The sequence below is a fragment of the Engystomops pustulosus genome, chromosome 6 (assembly GCF_040894005.1).
Source record: "Engystomops pustulosus chromosome 6, aEngPut4.maternal, whole genome shotgun sequence".
NCBI classification, from domain to species: Eukaryota; Metazoa; Chordata; class Amphibia; order Anura; family Leptodactylidae; genus Engystomops; species Engystomops pustulosus.
In genome coordinates, this window is record NC_092416.1 from 23,757,626 (window position 1) to 23,780,227 (window position 22,602).

At 46.8% G+C, this 22,602-nt stretch overlaps 1 long non-coding RNA gene across 2 annotated transcripts in view; it reads left to right on the plus strand.

Annotated features, from left to right (window-relative positions):
- The window catches only part of LOC140065593 (uncharacterized), a 34,373-nt gene that overhangs the window by 2,243 nt on the left and 9,528 nt on the right, over nt 1-22,602 (plus strand). The window contains exon 5 of one of the 2 annotated variants that reach the window (XR_011847972.1): nt 914-1,024. The exons of the other annotated variant lie outside the window; for it this stretch is intronic. This is a non-coding gene — a long non-coding RNA (uncharacterized lncRNA). Of the gene's footprint in view, nt 1-913; nt 1,025-22,602 lie in introns of those variants that run through there. 2 annotated transcript variants of the gene reach the window in all.

A 22,602-nucleotide genomic window follows, 5' to 3' on the forward strand; every position in this document is an offset into this window, starting at 1 on the left:
TAAAATGCATACAGTATATCGCCATGTAGTATAAAATGCATACAGAGTACCGCCATGTAGTATAAAATGCATACAGCGTGCCGTTATGTAGAATAAAATGTATACAGAATACTGCCATGTAATACAAAATATATGCCTTGATAAATATCACAAGTACTGCATATAGATACAGCATATATACACATATACAAACAGTATATATAGCTTATACACACTCCGCAAATACATACAGCAAATACACACACATATTTATATATATACACACACACCATATACGTAGGCGGGGGGGCAGGAGTGGAGGCAGGGGGGGGGGCGGAGAAGGGCCGGGAGCGGGAGGGGAAACCTGGAGGTATGCGTAGATTGAGGGATAGCAGGTGGGAGGACAGTGCTAACTAGATGCTCAATAGTGGGTCCTCTGGCTGTCAGCCAGAGATGGTCGGATACGGATCGTACCCAGCTTTTCCGACACCCCTGTTGGCTGTCGGTGTCAGGGTAATTATTTGAAGGGGTTAGTGTTAGCCTTTTTTCTGCCTAGCCCTAAGCCCCATCCATAATATTGGTCGCCGTCCATAAGATGCCCAACATTATTAAGGCTGCAAAGTGATAAAAGCAATAAAACACACACAGATTAAACAGTATTTTATTGAAATAACATCTCCCCGGGACCCGTGTCCCCTGTAGTTACTCATGTCCTGTTTATGGATTTCCAGCTGTAACATAACTACAACTCCCAGCATCCTCTGAGCAGTGCATTCTGGGGGCCGCTTAGAGTGACAGGTTGGATGATGAGACGTCTGGTTCCCCCTCACATTGTGCAGCACAAATTCCCCCTCTGAGTGTTAGGAATATTGGGACATAAATATTTGTAGTATAAGAGCCTAAACGTTACATTACAGATCATTTCTCTTTACAGATGAGATCGATGTCTGATAATGAGAAATCATAAGAAGGAAGAAAGAAACTTCTAATCATCAGAAGATAAAATCCTGGGATCTGAGAGATGATTATTCTTAGTCCTGTGTATAATTATAATAAAATCAGATGTTTATCTCTACTGATTCTATAGATAACATCAAACATGAGTTTTATGTATCATCATTTTATTACAATTTTGTAGATTTGGTACTTGGTAGGTGTAAGGTGTTATTTATATGGAAATCAAAACTGCCAAAACATATACACTCACCGGCCACTTTATTAGGTACACCATGCTAGTAACGGGTTGGACCCCCTTTTGCCTTCAGAACTGCCTCAATTCTTCGTGGCATAGATACAACAAGGTGCTGGTGTTTCCTGTTCTTAGCTGAAAGGAGTGGCACCCGGTGTGGTCTTCTGCTGCTGTAGCCCATCTGCCTCAAAGTTCGACGTACTGTGCGTTCAGAGATGCTCTTCTGCCTACCTTGGTTGTAACGGGTGGCGATTTGAGTCACTGTTGCCTTTCTATCAGCTCGAACCAGTCTGCCCATTCTCCTCTGACCTCTGGCATCAACAAGGCATTTTCGCCCACAGAACTGCCGCTCACTGGATGTTTTTTCTTTTTCGGACCATTCTCTGTAAACCCTAGAGATGGTTGTGCGTGAAATTCCCAGTAGATCAGCAGTTTCTGAAATACTCAGACCAGCCCTTCTGGCACCAACAACCATGCCACGTTCAAAGGCATCAAATCACCTTTCTTCCCCATACTGATGCTCGGATTGAACTGCAGGAGATTGTCTTGACCATGTCTACATGCCTAAATGCACTGAGTTGCCGCCATGTGATTGGCTGATTAGAAATTAAGTGTTAACGAGCAGTTGGACAGGTGTACCTAATAAAGTGGCCGGTGAGTGTATATATAGTATTTATTTGCAATAAATATAAGCATATCCTATATATATATACGCAACATAAATAAGTACAACCCCTTCATTTTTGGAGACTGAACTGAAACTGTCAGTAGACAAAGTGACCACTTTATATAATGCCCCTAAGTGACAATGGCTAAATTATCAACAATTAGCCACTTCCGCTTCCTGGTGTCACGTGACCAAGGCCTGGTGTGAATGAAAAGCAAGTGTATTAAATGCGGTGTTAAAATACTTGAATTACTACCAACCGGTAATTCCATTTCCATGAGTCCACTATTTTTTTTTTTTTTTTTCCTTTCTTTTTTTATTGAAATTTTTACAGAGTGAACAAGAGACATACTCAACAGTGTTACATTATTGATGTTTTTCCACAACCACATTGAATCCAATTGTCATGTTATTTTCATCCCACATCCCCTCCCCCTCATTATCCAATATTATTTATCCAAAGAACAAAGAAAAAATACAACAACTTCCCCCTGAGCCCTGCTGGAGCTGAACAACAAAAAAAAAAAAAAAAAAAAAAAAAAAGAGAAAACCCCACAAGAAAAAATTTATTGGCTTTTTTCGGACTCCCATTGATCCCACAGCTGCTTAAGTTTTCTACTACTTCTATATCTTTTTTCAAATGCACATTCATACGACTTAGTACGTTCCAATATACTTTGCCATTCTCTCGTCCCCGGAGCGATGCTATCTTTCCAATGTTTAATCAGAACCCATCTTGCTAGGAAGAGAACCTTCAAAATCAGGTCAGACTTGGATCTTGGGCCTATGGTAGGGGAGATTAAACCCAGTAGGCCAAGGGTAGCCGTTCGCTCTAGGGAGCAACCTACCCGTCCCTCTATAGTTTCAAATATCTCCGACCAATACTTCTCGATCGTGGGACAATCCCATAGAATATGGAGGATGTCAGCATTGGATCTATTACACCTCGTGCAATTAGAGTTGTCCTTTAATCCTATCCTATGCAAAAGCTGTGGGGAAAAATAAATCCTATACAAAATATTCAATTGTGTACATCTGTGATTTAAATTAATTGAGCTTCTAACCACATTTCCATATATCTCCCCCCATTGTGCTTTAGTGATAAAACCAACTTGATTCCCCCACTTAACTTGGCTGGAGTGACTCAAATCCTGGTTTAGGTCTTTTCGAAAAAACCGATACAATTTAGATAATTTAATAGAGGTCACTCCGGTTTCTAATAATTTTGTGAATTCCCTACTCCTTTCAGTCTTAAAACCAACCTTATTTGTTTCGTGTTTATAAGCGTGTGATAATTGCCTATACCTAAATATGTCTACATTTTTAAGAAAACCCATATTAACCCAGTGTTGAAATGAGGGTAGATCCCCATTAACCCCAAATTGCTCTAGTGAAATAATTCCCCTTTTTTTCCAAAATTCAACATCCTCCATTTTACAAAATTCTGGAATGTTACGATTGTCCCAAAGGGGTGTAAATGTGAATCCACCCTCAATCCTTAATAACTTTTTCACTTCTCTCCAAGTATTTGACAAAAGGCTAACCAACGGGATGTTTTTCATACCCCGGGCCCTCAAATGTCCCGACTCTAGTAACACAAATATGGATTCAAATCATTTTCCAATTTTGCTAGATAATGCCAGGAAAAGGGTGCTTTCCTTATTTTCTACAAGAAATTGAGTTTGGGCCGCCAGAAAATAATGAAAAAAAGAGGGGAGAGAAAGACCCCCTTTCTTCTTGTCTCTCATTAGGATTTCCTGCTTAATGCGTACCCTTTTCCTCCCCCATAGAAGTTTATTAATAATGGAGCGGATAAGTCCAAACCATTTTTTGTCAATCCAGCGTGGGCAATTACACAATACATAAAGAATTTGGGGCAGTAATATGGTCTTAACCAAAACAACCCTCTCAGCTCGATTTAGCGGGAGAGAGCTCCAAGTGTTCACCTTATGTTTTAGTTTCGTCAGAAGGGGAACCAGGTTCAGAATAATATAATCACTAACCTTGGAGCTTACCGCAAGGCCCAAATACTCCAGAGATTGGGAGACCCTCAGATCTAAGGATTCTAAATTGACCAGCGAGTTCTCATCTAAGGGTAACAATACAGATTTTTTTACGTTAATTTCAAATCCCGAGTACCTTCCAAATTCATTGATCTTACTGAGCACCATCGGAACTGATGTGCCTGAATCCTTAAGGCAGAGAAGAATATCGTCGGCATAAAGCATGATCTTATCCGCCGGACCCCCGACACCTGCACCTCTGATCTCTTCACATGCCCTGATCTTTATGGCCAGGGGCTCGATAAACAGAGCAAAGAGCAGGGGGGATAAGGGACAACCCTGTCTTGTACCTCGTGTCAGGGAAAAAAAGGAAGAAAAGTCACCATTAACCTTGATTCGTGCCTTAGGATCGATATAAAACAGTCGAACCCACTGCACAAACCTCTTACCCAGTCCAAATCTATCCAGTACCTCCCATAGGAAGTCCCACTCCACCCTGTCAAAGGCCTTAGAGGCATCCAGCGACAAGATGGAGCGAGACCCCCCTCCGCCCAACTGTATGCTAGAATACAACCGCTGAATATTGGTGCCAATATGGCGACCTCCCACAAAGCCACACTGATCTTTGTGAACCAAAGCCGGAACAATTAACTTTAATCTGTTAGTCAGCAATTTAGCCATCAGCTTGGCATCAGCATTCAAAAGAGAGATAGGACGATAAGATTCCCCTTCAACTGGATCTTTGTTTTTTTTCCTAATTAGAGCTATACCTGCCTCATACCATGATTCAGGAAGTCTACCCACTACCTGCGATTCATCCCATACCTCAATCATAAGAGGAAGGAGAAGGGAACCAAATCTGTCATAAATCTCCACGGGCAGCCCATCCAATCCAGGGGACACATTACGTCTGGTGGAGGATAGCGTCTCTTCTAACTCTTTAACCGTGATTGAGTGGGAGAGCTGCAGTCTCTTTTCTTCTGGGAGTTTAGGAATGCTGATGCCATCTAAGTATTGTTTAATATTTTCTTCAGTGGCATCAAGATCTGAAGAATAAATACCTTGAAAGAGCTGTAAGAATACCTCTTTAATCTCATACTGGCTATGTACTATTTCCCCAAAATTATTTTTAATTGCCTGAATTCTATTCAGCTCCTGTTGTTTCTTTACTTTTTGTAGAAGCTTTTTAGTGAATAGGCCACTTTCACAATGTGCTGACTGATCCAAAAAAAATAATTTTTGTGTTGCTTTATGGGCCATATATTTATTATACATCTCTTGAGATTGAATATATCTCTCCAGAGTGGTTTGTGATCTATTCTCCTGTAGCTCCTTTTCTCTATGTTTCACTGTCTCTCTTAACTGTTTTTCCTGTTTGAAAAATTGCATTCGTAGGTATATCACTTCAGAATTCAATATTCCTCGTAGAAAGGATTTTACCGAATCCCATAGCAGTCCGGGATTGTCGATGGATCTATTAATAGAAATGAAATAAAAGAGCTCTTTCTTAATTTTATCTTCATTCGTTATCAAGGAGAGCCAGTGAGAGTTAAGTTTCCAAAATCTACATACCGGAGCGATAGCATCAAAAAGCTCCAAGACCAGCGGAGAATGGTCTGAGATTGACCTATTGTCATATCTCATTTTTTTGATCCATCTTATCGCTGGAGTATTAACCAGTGCGAGGTCTATCCTTGATAAGGAATTATGGGAGCGATTAAAACATGAATATACAAGCTTATCTCCGTACAGGGATCTCCACACATCTATCCACCCTATTTCCTGGCAGAATCTAGCAAAGGGGGTGTCACTAGATCCTAGTTGCACCGGCTGATTTCTCCCTATTCGATCTTCCTTATCAGAAAATACGGCATTAAAGTCCCCCAAAAGCAAAACAGGGCATTCACCCACCTTCTCAATAAATCGTAGAAGCGCTAGCAATACGTCATATCTGAAGGGCGGGGGTATATATATCCCTGCCACCACACATTTAGTACCCTCCAAAATACCGTAGAGAAAAACGAATTTTCCATCGGGATCACATTGACATTTAAGTAGTTTAAAATTGATAGAGTTGTGGATCAAGATTGAGACCCCCCTTGAGAATGTAGAGAAAACAGAACTATAGGTCTGGTTTGCCCATCTTCTTTGAATTAAATATAAAGAGTCCTTTACCAGATGGGTTTCTAATAAAATAATGATTGCAGGCAGTTGTTTACAGATATAATTGAAGATGATACATCGTTTCAGGCGGTCCTTCAGCCCTCTAACATTCCAAGATATAAGCCTAATAGAGCCAGTCATTTAGAAATAAAGAAAAAAACAAAAAACAACAAAAAAAAAAAAAGAAAGAAGAAAAAAAAAAAAAAAAAAAAACCCCTCCAGCTCCAGTCGTCCTCCCCCCCACCCCCCTTCTGTATGTCCTATCATTCTAGAACTCCTCCTACTAGAGCCACTTACCCGCCCCCCCCTCCCCCCCCTCCCCGATGCCAGCCAACCATATATTCGCTAGTGAAACTTAAGTCACAAACCCTTCGAATCCATCCAATCGGAGACTTGTTCAGGGGTATTAAAGAAGTGGGATTGATTCTGATACAAAATTCTTAATTTCGCAGGATGCAAAAGAGAGTAGATGATACCTTTCTCTCTTAATCTTTTTTTAACTTCGATGAAGCTTTTCCTTTTTTGTAGGGTGTCCCTGGAGAAATCGGGATACAGTGCAATTTTTTCTCCTTGAATTGTAAGATCTTTAATATCCCGTGCACGTCGCAGAATCATGTCCCTATCTCTAGAGAGAAGTGTTTTACATATAATTGTTCGAGGGGAACTACCGGGGACTTTGGACACCGCAGGGATCCTATGAGCCCGTTCAATTTCAAAATTAGCCGATAGGTACTCTCTTCCTATTTTCTCTAAGAGCCACTCTTTAACAAAATTCACTGCGTTCTCACCCTCTGCTTTCTCCGGAACTCCTATTAATCTCAAATTAGCTCTTCTAGATCTATCTTCCATGTCCGCCAATCTATTTTTGAGGGCCTCATTCTCCTTTTCTAAAAAGGAAGTCGTTTTTTTCACTGCGCCCACCTCCTTTTCAATTTTTAATATTTTTTCCTCAACCAATTTCTGTTTATCTCTGACCTTGTTGAGGTCCTCTCTAAGCAGGGAGACATCCCCTCTCAACGCCCCCACCTGATCTGTTAATTCTCCAATTGCATTACTGCAGACCTTTATGGAGGCAAGGATTTCCTTTAGCATCTCACTGTCTCCCTGAGCCACCGGCTCCTCCTCCTCATGTTGTTCTCCATCTAATACCGAAAACCTTGAGCCCTGTATTTTATTTTTAGGGTCTTGGCCTTCAGAGCCATGGTTTTTCAGGCCTGTACGTGTTTTAGGAATCGGAGATTTCCAAAGTTTGTCTATCTTCGCTGAATTGTCACCTTTCCCCGCCCCCCCTTTTTCCTTTGGGGAGGATGACCCTAGGGATTTTCTAGCTGAATTTTTGGGGGGCATTGCAGTTCAGACTGAAAACACAGCAATAACAAATATATATGCTAGATATAACACCCCGATCACCTTGAGATAGCAAGAAATAACATACAAATAAATATGCGTAGGGAAATGGAGAAAAACAGCTAAATACAGTTTACAGTTTAGTCACCGGATTTGATAGACAAAGGCCTGCGACAAGCAAGTAGCAAAGTGCGCAAGGCTTAATAAGTTATATCTATACTTAAACAAGCAGTCCAAGGTTCACAGAAATGAGGCACAATTAATCATAAATTAGCAAAGGACATGCAACAAGTAGACTGTAGATAGGCAGAATCCAGAGTTGGCAAGCGAGTCAGCGCGGAACTGATGCTTGTAGCTTAGCCAGGAAGGAAAGGATTAGTTGCGGCCAAGTTAGTATATATCTACATATTACTATATGTCCAAATAGGTTATGTCTAAACTCATATATGCGGATCACAGTTCCGAGCGGTTAGGCCGAGTTGGACAATAGTTAGCGGAAGACATAAAGCTGATATAATGTAGACTACTAGAATCCACAGTTTAGCAAGCAGACAAGCAAGCAAAAGCTGATATATAAAAAGATAGAGTTCGGGTATATGAAGGTATGCCAGCTGCTTGCGAAGATAGGTGAGGATGTAATTTAAGGCTTAAGAGAGGGAGAGTGTTGCAGCACTCCAGGTAATATATTAAGCAGTAGTTAGATATTAGGAAGCCATAAAGGAAGCAGATAGTTCTCACCACTCCAACGAGATGACCAGCCCTCAGTAAAGCCCTCAGTCTCACCGCTGCGTATCCTCCGTAAAGAGTCTAGTAGAGGTCTAGGGAACTAGGCCCCAGCATCCAGCAAACTTTTCCCCTCGGACCGGCAGCGCCGTTCTCGTGGCACCAGTTCAGGGCACGTCGTTCCCACGGCGCACCTTTCACTTTCAGCCACCAGGTGGCGCTTCTCCGAGCCAGGGGTCTAAGGGGCTGCTCAACTTGCCGACCTCACAGCAGGGATCTCGGGGTACGCTGCGATCAAGCGAAGCATCTGCCGCACACCATCGCCCAGCAAGCGGCACCGTTGCGGCGGGTGTCGCTGGACTTCCGGGCGCTCAGTCGCTCAGTCGCTGCTCCACAGGAACGATGCCGTCGGGGAGAGGCACATGTCTCCAGCTCAGCGGTGGCGGCTAACCCAGGGAGGTAGGGGAGGAAGGTACGAGCGGCCGTGCGGCGTGACTACGTCATGCCGTTGCGCTCCCTACCATGTCCATGAGTCCACTATGACGGCCACATAGAGGATGACCCCTGACCCCCTGTAGGGACAGGAAACTGAGTGTATTTACAAATGACTGAAGGAATACTAGACAGAACAACAACGTGAATAAGGGAGGGAAATATTAGGGTGTCATGGTGGACTCATGGAAATGGAAATAACCGGTAGGTACTAGTTCAAGTCTTCATAACCATGTGGATATACCAAATATCAATTTATGGAGGGACTACTGTCTGTAAAACCTTCCGTCAAAGCACATATTTCTAACATTCTGGAGGTTTGGGTAGTAATGTCTTATGAAGGTAAGTACATGGACCTCTGCGTCACATCATGCTGGCCCATGCTGGCCCACAGCATGGGGTATTACTTTCCCCATTCTGACGCTCTCGCTGCACTCACATGTTAACCCCTTCCCGATATGTGACGTAATAGTACGCCACATGTCGGGTCCCGGTGCATGGAGAGGGCTCGAGGGCTGAGCCCTCTCCATAGCCGGTAAGTTTTTGCTGCATATTGCAGCAAAGGCTTTCCGGTAACACCCGCGATCGGTGCTGGCACCGATCGCGGGTGTTTTCCTGCAGATCGCCGCTGGCAAAGGTGCCGGCGGCTTCAAAAAAATGGCGGCGCGTGGGCGCCACCATTTTTCTGGGGATCGTCGCTCCCCACGAAGACCCGAAGCTACTTCTGGTTAACCCATTCATTACAATGTGCTATCAGCACATTGTAATGTATGGGGAGTAAAATCCACACTGTAGTATAGCAGTATATGACAGGATCGTACAGATACCCTAGGGGTAAAGTCTGAAAAATAGTAAAAATAAAAAAAAAAAAAAAGTTTAAAAAAAATTATAATAAAAAAACCTAAAAATTCAAATCACCCCCCTTTTGCTAGAACTGATATAAATATAAATAAACAGTAAACACATTAGGTATCTCCGCATCTGAAAATGCCCAATCTATCAAAATATGATAATGGTTTTTCACTGCGTTCAACCTCGTAACGGAAAATCGCGGCCAAAGTCGAAAATGGCACTTTTTTGCCATTTAAAAAAAAATTTAAAATTCTATAAAAAGTGACCAAAAGGTCCTACAGTCCTAAAAATGATAGCATTGTAAACTTCATCAAAATCCGCAAACAATGACACCACCCACAGCTCCATATACCAAAGTATGAAAAAGTTATTAGCGACAGAACTTGTCAAAATCCCCCCCAAAAATTTTGTACAGGAGGTTTTAATTTTTTTAAATGTATGAAAACATTATAACACCTATACAAATTTGGTATGCCCATAATCGTACCGACCCAAAGAATAAAGTAGACATGTCACTTGGGGCGCACAGTGAAATCCGTAAAATCCAACCCCACAAGAATACAGCACAAATGTGTTTTTTTACCAATTTCACTGCATTTTGAATTTTTTTCCCACTTCCCAGTACATGTCATGGGATATTAAATACCGTCACTATGAAGTACAATTTGTTACGTAGAAAATAAGCCATTACACAGCTCTGTACATGGAAAAATAAAAAGGTTACAGATTTTTGAATGTGGGGAGTGAAAAATGAAAACGCAAAAACGAAGACGGGCTGCGGCGGGAAGGGGCCGGCTGTGTTTATTTCTACGCTAGCTTGAGACCTCTTGATGTACTGCACTGCGAAAATGCAGCGGCGGGGTTGTCATAGCGCCAGGTTATCACGAGCGCTGGCGTATGATAAATATTCCCCTTAGACTATAGAAAGATCACACTGAGGGGTTCAGGGTCTTAGGGAATGGCCTACTTCTTGAGGCTTCCATAAAGAATCTTGTGATTCACCTATGGATTTTCTATGGTACAATCAAAAAAGGAACTTAAGGCAGAGACTGTAACTTTTAAGGTGTTGGGTTTTAGCCCCATATCCAGTCCTATGTTGGGATGATTTGATCAGAGGAGGATTTCCTACCCAGGATGTGAATTTCTTCCAGATCTTTTTATATATGGCTATTGTTACTGGTTTCTAGAGTCATATTGACCTTTGCAGAAATTCTCTTGGCCATTAAGATCCTCTTTTCAAATTCCTGTCGGATAGTCCCAGAAAGGAAGGGACTGGATGAAGAACTGGCCCTTTGTATAAGTCCAATCTGTTGGGGAAGTAGAATTGACTGATCTATGGCCAGCTTCTGGAGTAGGTGAAACCCAATATTATTTGGCCACCATGGGACATCAGGATGATCCTTCATTTCAATGTTTCTAACTTCTGAAGAGAAATCAGACATAAAGGAGGAAAAGCTTATCCTAAATGGAAAATTCAGTTCTGACTCAAGGCCTCTATACCCTGTGACTGATTGTAAGCTGTTATCGAGTTCTTGCTGAGGCTTGCCCCACTTCCTGATAATGTCCTGAAAGACCTCCCAATTCAAGGCCCATTCGTTGGGATCTATCTGGTGTTGGTTTAGATAGTCTGCCGCAAGATTTTCTTCTACCGGTCTACCCCTGAGGAAGTCACATCGGTGATGAAATGCATGGGGTCCTGCCTCCCCCCACTCTGCCTTCTACCAGTTGTGAGATATCGCTACTCTTTACTCTTTTTGAACTATCACAGTCCACCCCTTTCATGTGGTTTTTATTCTCCACCTTTTTCCATTTATTGCTGCTACACTTTGCATTTTGTTTTCCGCCATTGTTGCTGGACATTGCTGCTATTCATGTACTTGTTATTATGTCATTGTCAGTATAGCAATTGTTTGGGGACCCGTGCACACCTTTGTTGTTAGCTTTTTCTCTTGCCTTTATCTGATCTATTGTATTTGAGTATATACAGGCAGTTTGGAGGGGAGTATCACTGTAGCCCTGCTTAGTACGCTCAGGAGCACAGTGTTCAATGTAACACATAGGTTACATTTTTTAGATGATTTTATCCTTTGTATGCTGTGTATATTCAATAAAGATTTGTTCATTTGGGTTACTATTGCATCCCTTTGTTCTTGAATTTTTGGTATTTTCTTTATTTGGAGATAGCAGGTCGAAATTGAGAGGACATCTGAATATCATCTGAGATCTGAGGAAGTTTTTCTGACCTGGTGCCCCCATTTCCTTACGCTACAATAATGACAATGGGGCATATTTATCAGGGCCTCTACGCTGGCGCACAAGTATCTCACATGACACTGATGAGCTGAGGCTTTGAGGGCTTTCCATACTGCCAGAGGTTCTCATAGATTTGAGGACTCTTTTTTGACCGTGGGGGGCCATGTCTCCTATACATACCCGTTGGGGAGTTTTGCTCCCCAACCTTGGAGGCTGGCGTTTTTGGAGGCAGTTTACTGGCCACTGTCTCCACCATATGAGCGTGATCTTCGGGCGAAATCCTGATTACTTTGTCTAGTGATTGTTCTCGACAATTCCAGCTCTTTAGCAGCCAGTTCTGGAAAAGTCTTAAATGGACTCCACGCGAGGGGTTCATTTACTAAAGGTCGCGCTCGCACATTTGTTGAACTGTGCATCGTTTTTGAGGCTAAAAAGGCTTGCACAGGCATTTAAGAAGTGTGTGAACTGATATTGTGGCGCACATGACCCTTTTTGTGGCGCAGCTGCACTGGCTTCCATGCAACACTGATTAGGGGGTCCTGTCGTCGGTCGGTCAGATTGATTCGGACTGAGCGCGTGTTTTAACTTTCATATTGTGTCGCAGGCCTGAGCGGGGAAACGACTCATTCATGGTATCGGGCGCACAATTGCATGATTAAATACACTTTCTGTGTACTCCAGCGACCAGGTAAGTAAACTTGCCCTACTGTATTGTAGCCGGCATTTTTTTCTGTAATCACATATCTCTTCTGATGGAGCAGACCTGACTGGAGAGATCAGATTTATTTGGACTATCAGGTTCTTCTTCCTGGGATCTGGGATTAAGGATTTTTGAGAGGTTGAATCCAGGAGCACCCCCAAGAACACTTTCTTCATCTCTGGAACAAGACTGGAAATTTCTCTTTATTGATGATCTAACCTAAGTCTTTCAGGAACTTTATGCAAAAGTCTCTGCTCTGGATTAATGCTGGTCTTGTATCCGCTATTATCAAGAAATTGTCTAAATATGGAAAAATTTGGTGGTCTTGTTCCCTTAGAGCTGCCATAACTTCTACAATTACTTATATTAAAATCCGGGGGGCTGATGAAAGGGCGACAAACTGGTAATGATGAAGGCTGCCATCTGGGGGACACTACTGCAAATCTCAGTACTATCTGAGATAATACGGATGTGATAATACGCATCCTTCAAGTCTAGGGTGCACATGTAGGCATTTTGATTTACACTATCCATTTTAAACTGCCTGTATCTGATCCAGTTGTTTAGGAACTTGAGATTTAAGTAATCTGTGAGATCTGTTGAGCTTCTTTATTAAGAATACTGCGGAGTAATGACCCATTTTCCATTGGGCAGTAGGTACTCTTTGGCTAAAACTCCCAATGAAGCTAAATCCTGTGTTAGGATCAGTGGATCCTCTGGACCACCGCGGGAGATGTAACTAGCCAACACCCGGAACCGGAGCCTAGCGGCACCTGGTTTTCACCAGAGCCCGCCGCAAAGCGGGTTGGACTTGCTGCGGCAGGATACCACTAGGTCGTTCCCAGGTGTGACTAACCCACGGTGGCAGCCGAGGTCGAGGTACCTTAACGGATGACAAACTCGTAGTCGGGTCCAGGCACGGGGTCAGGGCAGGTGGCAGAGATGCAACGTCAGGTTCAAGTCCGGGGTCAGCAACAGGAGGTCCAGGCAGGAGGGAACGGGAACACAGGCACACAGCAACAGGGAGGAACACAGGTAACACGGCAACACAGGACTCAGGAACGGGAACACACAGGAATACACTGGAACGCAGGAATACAGGAATACGCAGGAACACAGCAATACTCGCTAGGAAGCTTTCTCTAAGGCTAAGAGGCACAAAGATCCGGCAGGGAATGATGGGAAACAAAGGGTTATATACAAAACAGGAAATGACCAATACTAATCACCTGTGCGCTGGCCCTTTAAATCTTGAGGCAGTGCCGCGCGCGCGCCCTAGGGAGCGGGGCCGCGCGAGACCCAGTCCGGACGGGAGCGGGAGCCAGGAGAGGTGAGTGCACCGGAGCAGCACTGGGGCAGCGGAGGGAGGCACGGGTGCACCCGCGATCCGCAATATGGATCGCGGGGGTGCCCGCAACGGAGGCACGGGTGCACCCGCGATCCGTGGTATGGATCGCGGGGGTGCCCGTGACAGTACCCCCCCCCCCCTTCGGCCTCCCCCTCTTCTTCTTGGTCCCAAGAAACCTCTGGAGGAGAGTCCGATCAAAAATATTCTCTTCAGGCTCCCAGGATCTCTCCTCAGGCCCGAACCCCTTCCAATCTACAAGGAAGAACCGCTTACCCCTTACGAACTTCATGTCCAGAACCTCCTTGACTTCATATACATCTGGAGAATCAGCCTCAGGAGCCGGAGGAGGGGATTGCTGGGTGAAGCGGTTCAAGACAACTGGCTTCAGGAGGGATACATGAAAGGAGTTCGGGATGCGCATAGATGGAGGAAGGCGGAGCTTGTATGCCACTTGATTAATGCGCTTGATTACCTCAAAGGGGCCAAGGAACCGGGGCCCAAGTTTATAGCTGGGTATCTTAAGCCGGACGTATCTGGAGGATAGCCATACTTTGTCACCAGGAGAGAAGACAGGAGGAGCTCGACGTCTTTTATCAGCCTGGGTCTTGGTAGGGTCTGAAGCTCGTAGAAGGGACTGGCGGGTCTGGTCCCAAACAGCCTTGAGATCCTGCACCAGATCCTCCACCGCAGGGACAACAGAGGGAGTAGACAGCGGGAGAGGTGGGCGAGGAATACGTCCATAGACCATGAAGAACGGAGCCGAACCAGTAGATCCCGAGTCCAGAGAATTGTAAGAGAACTCAGCCCAAGGTAGAAGGTCAGTCCAATTGTCTTGACGGGCTGAGACGAAGTGGCGCAAGTAGCAGCCCAAAGTCTGGTTCACCCTCTCTACTTGACCATTCGACTGAGGGTGGTAAGCAGAAGAAAAGTCAAGGATGACCTGCAGTTGGTTACATAAAGAACGCCAGAATTTAGAGACAAACTGGACTCCTCGATCGGACACAATGTGAAGCGGAAGGCCATGCAGACGGAAGATATGTTTGAAGAACAAACTGGCAAGCTGTGGAGAAGACGGAAGACCTGGAAGGGGAACAAAATGGGACATTTTGGAAAACCGGTCCGTCACCACCCAGATGACAGTATTGCCCGAGGAGACAGGCAAATCAGTAACAAAGTCCATTGCCACGTGAGACCACGGGCGACTGGGTATCGGCAACGGGAGTAACAGTCCAGCCGGTTTGAGACGAGAGGCTTTATTGCGGGCACAGGAGGAGCAGGATCCCACAAACTCCCGAACATCTTTGACCAGGTCTGGCCACCAGTAATAGCGGGAGATGAGGGCCAAGGAGCGCTGCACCCCAGGGTGCCCAGCCAGACGAGAAGAATGTCCCCAAGACAGAATCCTCTTCCTGAGAGCAGGTCTAACATACGTCTTGCCAGGAGGCAGCTGCCGAAGGTCCACCGGAGCTGCAACAACAAGCTGATCAGGAGAAATTATGTGCCGAGGAACTGGTTCAACTCCAACAACATCTGACGAACGGGACAGAGCATCAGCCTTGACATTCTTGTCTGCCGGACGAAAATGAATCAGCAAGTCAAAGCGGGAGAAGAACAAAGACCACCGGGCTTGCCTGGGATTCAGGCGCTGGGCTGTCTGGAGGTACAGAAGATTCTTGTGGTCAGTGTACACACAAACAGGATGGAGAGCTCCCTCCAGAAGATATCGCCATTCTTCAAGAGCAAGTTTGATGGCTAATAGTTCTCTGTCTCCAATGGAATAATTTCTCTCAGCTGGAGAAAAAGTCTTGGAAAAGAAACCGCAAGTCAAAGTTCGGCCCTTGGGCCCTTTCTGAGTGAGCACCGCTCCAGCTCCTATGGAGGATGCGTCCACCTCCAGAAGAAAGGGTTTGTCCGTATCTGGCCTAGAGAGTACGGGAGCCGAGGAGAAAGCAGACTTTAACTTGGAGAAGGCCATTTCAGCAGCTGGAGACCAGGCACGTGGATTGGCACCCTTCTTGGTGAGCGCCACGATGGGGGACACCAGAGTGGAGAAATGGGGAATAAACTGACGGTAATAGTTTGCAAACCCCAGGAACCTCTGTATGGCTCGGAGACCCTCTGGACGTGGCCACTGAAGAACTGCAGACAGCTTCGCGGGGTCCATCTGGAGGCCTCTGTTGGAAATTATGTAACCAAGGAAGGGAAGGCAGTGCTGGTGAAACAGGCATTTTTCTAACTTGGCATAGAGGTGATTGGCACGAAGTCGACCTAGAACTTGTCGTATGTGTGCCTGGTGGGACTCAAGGTCTGGAGAGTACACCAAGATGTCATCGAGGTAGACCACGACACAAGTATAAAGAAGGTCCCGAAAAATGTCGTTCACAAACTCCTGAAAAACAGCAGGGGCATTACATAGTCCAAAGGGCATCACTAGGTACTTAAAGTGCCCGTCACGGGTGTTAAACGCCGTCTTCCACTCATCACCTTTGCGGATCCGGATGAGATTGTAAGCACCACGGAGGTCCAGCTTGGAGAACACCTTGGAACCACGTAGGCGATCAAAGAGTTCTGTAATCAATGGCAGGGGGTAACGTTTTTTTACCGTGATCTTATTCAGCCCACGATAGTCTATACAGGGACGTAGGGAGCCGTCCTTCTTGGTAATGAAGAAAAAACCTGCGCCAGCCGGAGAGGAGGACTTGCGTATAAAACCCCTCTGCAGATTCTCCTTGATGTAGTCGGACATGGCTAGAGACTCAGGTACAGAAAGAGGGTATGCACGACCTCTGGCACCAGGAAGAAGATCCACAGGGCAATCATAGGGACGATGTGGTGGTAGAATCTCCGCCTGCTTCTTGGAGAAAACGTCCGAAAAGTCCCGATAACAAGCTGGCAGACCGTCCAGAGACTTGGGAGCCAGAGTCGAAGTCCTCACAGGTAGCGGACGGGGAATCTGCATACAACGTGAAGCACAGTTCGGACCCCAACGGAGGATATGCCCGGAGGACCAGTCCAGTACAGGGGCATGAAGCTGCAACCTGGGGAGACCCAGCAGTAGAGCAGATGTGCTTTGGGGCAGCACAAAAAACGAAAATCTCTCTTGATGTAGGGCACCAACTTGCAGAAGCAGGGGCTCCGTGCGAAACCAGATGGGTACGGAGAGAATCTGACCATTGACCGAGGCAATAGACAATGGCTTCTCGAGACGAACCACCGGGAAGTGATGCCGAGAGACCAAGGCTGCATCCACGAAGTTCGCTGTAGAACCCGAGTCCAGGAAGGCAGTAACCTGGATCTGGGTACCGGTGCCAACGCTGAGGAGCACGGGAAGAGTCAGACGTGGAGAAGCTGTATTTACACCTAGGGACGCTTCTCCCAAGAAGCCTAGGTGCTGGCGTTTCCCGGACGTTGAGGACGGACAGGACAGGAACCGATGAAATGCTCAGGGCTGGCACAGTACAGACAGAGGTTCTCCTGTCGGCGTCTTGAACGCTCTCGTAGAGTGAGCTGGGTTCGGTCAACCTGCATGGGTTCTTCAGCAGAAGATTCAGGCGGACCCTGGAGCGGCCTTTGGAAGACTGGCGCCAGGCGAGGAATGCGTCTAACACGGCCTTGGGGATACTCGGAGCGTAGTTCCTCTGCTCGCTCCTTAAATCGAACATCAATTCGAGTGGCCAAGGTGATGAGGTCACTCAGAGTAGATGGAAGATCCCGAGCTGCCAGTGCGTCCTTGACCTGCGCAGAGAGCCCTTTCTTAAATGTAGCGATGAGGGCTGCATCGTTCCACGCAAGTTCAGAAGCCAGGGTGCGGAATTGAACTGCGTACTCTCCCACCGATGAGTTGCCCTGACGCAAGTTCAACAATGCAGACTCCGCAGAGGAGGCTCGTGCTGGTTCCTCGAAGACTGACCGGAACTCTGACAGAAACGCAGTGAGGTTAGACACAACCGGGTCATCTCTGTCCCAAAGCGGAGTAGCCCAGGCCAGGGCTTTCCCGTAAAGAAGGCTGAGGACAAATGCCACCTTGGACCGCTCTGTGGCAAATTGCGACGGCATCAGTTCTATGTGCAAGGAGCACTGGGTTATGAAGCCCCTGCACATCTTTGGATCTCCATCATACTTGCCGGGCAAAGAGAGGCTTAGCCTGGGTTCAGCAGCAGGAAGATAAGCCGGGGCAGCAGGGGTCGCAGCGGCCACTTCAGGAGACTGTTGCTGATGTTGGGTAGCAAGTAGTTGTTGGAGCATGGCGGTGACTTGCTCTAGCTGATTCCGCTGTGCTGCAATCTGCCGGGACTGGTGGATCACGATGGTGGCGAGATCAGGCTGACTGGGAGAAGGAGCCTCGGCGGGATCCATGGCCGGATCTTACTGTTAGGATCAGTGGATCCTCTGGACCACCGCGGGAGATGTAACTAGCCAACACCCGGAACCGGAGCCTAGCGGCACCTGGTTTTCACCAGAGACCGCCGCAAAGCGGGTTGGACTTGCTGCGGCAGGATACCACTAGGTCGTTCCCAGGTGTGACTAGCCCACGGTGGCAGCCGAGGTCGAGGTACCTTAACGGATGACAAACTCGTAGTCGGGTCCAGGCACGGGGTCAGGGCAGGCGGCAGAGATGCAACGTGAGGTTCAAGTCCGGGGTCAGCAACAGGAGGTCCAGGCAGGAGGGAACGGGAACACAGGCACACAGCAACAGGGAGGAACACAGGTAACACGGCAACACAGGACTCAGGAACGGGAACACACAGGAATACACTGGAACGCAGGAATACAGGAATACGCAGGAACACAGCAATACTCGCTAGGAAGCTTTCTCTAAGGCTAAGAGGCACAAAGATCCGGCAGGGAATGATGGGAAACAAAGGGTTATATACAAAACAGGAAATGACCAATACTAATCACCTGTGCGCTGGCCCTTTAAATCTTGAGGCAGTGCCACGCGCGCGCCCTAGGGAGCGGGGCCGCGCGCGAGACCCAGTCCGGACGGGAGCGGGAGCCAGGAGAGGTTAGTGCACTGGAGCAGCACTGGGGCAGCGGAGGGAGGCACGGGTGCCCCCGCGATCCGCGATATGGATCGCGGGGGTGCCCGCAACGGAGGCACGGGTGCACCCGCGATCCGTGATATGGATCGCGGGGGTGCCCGTGACATCCTGCACTTTTCTCCACATCAAGTCAGTTAATCTGCTGGATTTCTGTTGTGAAGAGGGGACGGAATTAGGTCTAAATCCAGCCATCCCTGGTTACTGACTTCCAGGGAAGATGGAAATGTAGAAGTTTCCCCCCACCCTGAAGTCATTATTTTGGGTCATGTTTAGATGTGGGGTTGAGAATGAAGATTTGTCCTTGTTCCCCTTTGCGGTAGCTTCATCTGTCCCCCTCCCCCCCCAATCCCCTTTCCTATGTATATAGATGTCTAAGGTTTTACGGGGCTAAAGGAGAAGCCTTTCTTTGGTTCTTTTATGTCTGGCAGGCCTTTCACCCATGACAGTACCCTTCCCCCTTTGGCCTCCTCCTCTTGGATTCCTCTTCGGTTCTGAATATTTTCTTCAGGCTCCCAGGATCTTTCCTCAGGCCGGACCCTTATCCTTGTAGATATCCACGGAATCAGCCTCAGGAGGAGGAGTTTGAGGAGGAGCCTCAGGAGGAGGAGTTTCAAGAGGTAGACATGGAAGGAGTTCGGGATGCGCATAGAGGGAGGAAGGCGAAGTTTATAGGCCACTGGATTTATCACCTCAAAAGGACCAAGAAAGTGGGGACCAAGCTTGTAGCTAGGTATCTTCAGCCTGACATATGCAGAGGATAACCACACCTTGTTATCAGGAGAGAAGACAGGAGGAGTCCTACGCTTCTTATCAGACTGGGTATTGGTGCGATCAGTGGCTTGGAGGAGAGACTGGCGAGTCTGTTCTAAATTAGATTTGAGTTTCTGTACCAGCTCCTCTACCGCAGGGACATCAGAGGGAATGCAGAAGAGGAGGACAAGGGATTCATTTGTATACTACAAAGAAAGGAGCTGCCCCAGTAGACCCAGAATCCAGGGAGTTATAGGAGAACTCAGCCCATGGTAGCAGATCAGACCAGTTATCTGGACGGGCTGAGACAAAGTGGCAGAGGTAACAGCCCAAAGTCTGATTCACCCTTTCTTGTTGACCATTCGGCTAAGCGTGGTAAGCAGAAGAAAAATCCGGATTAACTTGCAGATGGTTACACAAGGAACACCAGAACTTGGAAAGAAACTGGACCCCTCGGTCAGACACGATGTGCAACGGAAGTCCATTCAGCCAGAAGATATGCTTGAAGAACAAACTGGGAAGTCGTGGAGAAGACGGAAGAGCTGGAAGGGGAACAAAATGGGACATCTTGGAAAACCGGTCCATCACCACCCAAATGACAGGAGAGAGGCAGATCAGTGACAAAGTCCATTGTCATGTGAGACAACGGGCGACTGGGTATCGGCAAAGGAAGTAACAGTGCTGCCAGTTTGAGATGAGAGGCTTTGTTGCGGGCACAAGAGGAGCAGGATCCCTCAAAATCCTGAATGTCTTCGACCAGGCCTGGCCACCAGTAGTAGAGGGAGATGAGAACGGAACGTTGCACCCCTAGGTGCCCAACCACTCCCGAAGAATGTCCCTAAGACAGAATCCTCTTCTGGCGTGCAGGTCTTACATACATCGTGCCAGGAGATAACTGCTGAAGATCCACTGGAGCTGCAACAACAAGTTGCTCAGGAGGGATGATATGCTGAGGAACAGGTTCCTCTCCAACAACATCTGATGCAGGTGGCAAAGTCTCTGCCCATTTTTTGAAAAAAACATTGGAAAAGTCCTGGTAGCATGCTGGCAGAACCTCCAGAGACTTGGGAGACACAGAAGAAGTAAGGACAGGTATAGGTGTCACCATACAGCGAGAGTGGCATTCTGATCCTCAACGCAGGACCTCCCCAGTCTTCCAGTCGAGGACTGAGGCGTGAAGTTGCAGCAATGGAAGACCCAGGAGAAGAGATGATGTGGAGCATGGCAGAATATCGATAAACAGTCTTTCTTTGTGAAGAGCTTCAATTTGAAGAGAGACTGGTTCAGTGTGGTACCGGACCGGATCAGACAAGATTTGTCCACTGAGTGAAGACATGACAAGAGGTTTTTCTAGAGGAACCACCGGAATGTGATGACGGGAGACCGGAGCGGCAACCACAAAGTGGACAAACCAGAGTCCAAGAAGGTGGAGACTTGCACAGGAGTGTGGGTGGAGAAGCTGTATTCACACCCAGGTGTCAGAGTGCGGGGTCATTGTACCCTCTGGGCCACCATGGGAGATGGTACTAGCCAACACCTGGGACAGGAATTTAAGTGGCATGGTCTTGCTGCACCTGTTTGCCACCAGGTTGTTCCACAGGTGTGACGAGCCCGTGGTGGCAGCCAAAGTCAAGGTACAGAATCAGCGTTCAGGCTCAAGAACAGACACCTAGTCAGGGTAGGCGGCACAGATGCAGAGGTCAAAGGTCAGGTCCGTAGTCACTACAGGAGATCAATGCGGAAGGGAACAGGAAGGTCACATGAACAATGCAGGAAGCTGTCTTTATGGCTATAAACCTGGAAGTGGCATTACTAATCAGTGGTGTGCTGGACCTTTAAATCTTCGAGTGCCGGCACACCCTAGGGAGCGGGGGTGCGCGCGGCCTAGCCAGGAAGCAGGGATGTGGAGAGGTGAGTTTAAGCCAGGGGGCGTAGCACCACGGGGACAGCCACAACTCAACTATCGCTAGGTTCTGGCGCTTAAGCTGCCTGCTTACCAGCTATCTGTTTAGCCTACGGTGCAATGTTCCTCCTGACTCACTATAAGGTTTGTGAAAATCACTTACAGTTCAGGTGCTCCAATGATGCTGTGACCAATGCTCTTGGCTGCCAGGTTCCAGTCTGGCGCTCTGTTGCAGCCAGTCTGTTGCACTCAGTCCTGCATCATGGAGCTCCTTCTGCAAATGATAGCATGATGGCCAAATAGGGGTGCAAGTCTAATGTTAGCTGCTGCAGGGTGGGAAGGAAGGGGGGGGGCAGTTTATGTATTGCCTGCTATGACCAGGGCTGCTGGCTGCAGGGTGCTGTTGTATTGGGCCCTTTAGATCCTCAACTCTGCTTCTATTTGTTGCCAGACGGGTACAGCCAGGACAGTCATTTGGTGGTGCTGTGTGCCTGAGATACTTCCTTGATTATTGCTGCTGGTGTGGCAGGACACATGCAGCCTTAGGGAGGTGATGCAGGCAGGTCCCTTCCACCACTGGCTGTGGGAGCTTGCACCTTTGACAGAAAGGCAGACAGACAGGCTGTGGCAGTCAGTGACAGATAAAATATTTTTATGTCTATTTTGTTATACATAAGAGCAGTTATTTACTATCCATGCCATTTCTACAGCTAGTAAATTATATAGTATTGGGCCGAGCACAGAACCCTGGGGTCCACCACTTATAACTGGGGACCATTCCGAGTAGCAATAGTTGACCACAACTCTCTGGATACTCCACAGTCATAGACCTTATTTTTCTGTGAAGTGGTTAGTGAATTGTGGTCCAGATCTTTCTCTTTCTAACTATTGGTATAGAATTTATTTTACCCATCAGGCGTCTATGAGGGACAGTGTCAGACGCAGTATCCTGTGTAACCCCACTCTGGTTGTCACATATTTCCAGATATCTTCTTATATATGTAACCCATGGTCTCCTTCTTGCTGTAATCAAATTTTAAAATGATTCTTGTGAGCTTGAAGGGCTCTGGGGCCATTGTCATTACCAGGACCCCTCTGTGCTGCAGATACATAGGCTTTAACACTGTCTCTTGCTCCCCCTGCTTCCTCAGTACATCCCCCTCCCTCAGCCTGATATCATCTCACTGCAAG